The sequence below is a fragment of the Colobus angolensis genome, unplaced genomic scaffold (assembly GCF_000951035.1).
Source record: "Colobus angolensis palliatus isolate OR3802 unplaced genomic scaffold, Cang.pa_1.0 Scaffold229, whole genome shotgun sequence".
NCBI lineage: Eukaryota > Metazoa > Chordata > Mammalia > Primates > Cercopithecidae > Colobus > Colobus angolensis.
The window spans coordinates 6,224,637-6,226,434 of record NW_012115477.1 but is presented as its reverse complement, the minus strand read 5'-3'; positions in this window follow the sequence as shown (position 1 = coordinate 6,226,434).

Below are 1,798 nucleotides of genomic sequence, written 5' to 3'. Positions count from 1 at the left end.
GGAAGGAAGGAAGGAAGGAAGGAAGGAAGGAAGGAAGGAAGGAAGGAAGGAAGGAAGGAGAGAAAAGAGAGTCAAATAAATGTCTGTTATTGAAAAACAAGTAATATTCATTTTCTTCTTTATCTCTTTCAATATTATTTTTTGAGATCTACCCATATTATGATACATAAATCTAACTCCATGCCCCAGTTTACCTGTCCATTCCCTCAATCAGGCCCACCCTTAACATTTGTGGGGTCTGAGGCAAGAGACCAAATGCATTTGGTCCAAAAGACCAATGCCTGTATATCATAAGTTTAAATATTTAAAAGTATTAAGTGATGCGGGGCGCGGTGGCTCACACCTGTAATCCCAGCACTTTGGGAGGCCAAGGTGGGTGGATCACGAGGTCAGGAGTTCGAGACCAACCTGGCCAACATGGAGAAACCCCATCTCTACGAAAAACACAAAAATTAGCCAGGCGTGGTAGCACACGCCTGTAGTCCCAGCTACCCAGAAGCCTGAGGCGGAAGAATCGCTTGAACCCAGGAGGTGAAGGTTGCAATGAGCTGAGATCACACCACTATATTCCAGCCTGGGCAACAGAGTGAGGCTCCATCTCAAAAAAAAAAAAAAAAAAAAAAAAAGTCATAAGTGATAATAACATGCTGTAAAATTAGATATTTCTTCTTCTTCCTTGCCAAATATTCCTTTGTAAAGAAAGACAAATTTAACCTTTTCATTCAGACTTAGATAATTTTTTAAAAATAAAAATTGAAACCTATCTGTAAAACTCTGATTTTTATATGACTTAGAATTGGTATAACATCCAAGAGAGCTAAAATTAATTATTTTTACACACATCTTCTGTCGATGGACGATGACATCTGGATGAGTTTTAAAGACATATGTAATTCAAAAATTAGATATTTATTCTAAAACTTTATTTTTCTTGCCTTTATTTTTCAGCAAAATCACTATAACAATCAAAACTTTCCCCTATTTTGTTTTCTACTGGCAAGACCTATGCAGACAAACGTTTTTGAGTGGTTATAGATACATAATTTTTTTTGTGAAACAGATTCTTGCTAAAACGCCCAGGCTGGAGTGCAGTGGTGCTATCACAGCTCCCTGCAACCTCCACCTCCTAGGTTTAAGCGATTCTCCTGCCTCAGCCACCCGAGTAGCTTAGATTACAGGCATGCATCATCATGCCCCGCTAATTTTTGTGTTTTTAATAGAGACGGGGGTTTCACTATGTTGGCCAGGCTGGTCTCAAACTCCTGACCTCAGGTGATCCACCTGCCTCTGCCTCCCAAAGTGCTGGGATTACAGGCATGAGCTACTGCACCCAGCCAATTTTTTTTATTAATTTGAAGAAATTTCACTCCTCTGATGCCATACTTATATTCAGAAATGAACCATGGTCCGGGCACTGTGGCTCACGCCTACAATCCACTTTGGGAGCCCGAGGCAGGTGGATCACTTGGCATCAGGAGTTTGAGACCAGCCTGGCCAACATGGTGAACCCCGTTTCTACTAAAAATACAAAAATTAGCCAGGTGTGGTGACACATGCATGCAATCCCAGCTACTCGGGAGGCTGAGGCAGAAGAATCGCTTGAAGCCGGGAGATGGAGTTTGCAGTGAGCTGAGATTGTGCCGTTGCACTCCAGCCTGGACAACAAAGCAAGACTCCATCTCAAAAAACAAAAAAACAAAATGAACCATGAATTTTTAAACATTCACATTGAGGTACAACCTGTATATAGTAAAGTGCACAAAACTTAAGTGTATAACTCAATAACTTTGTGCATGTT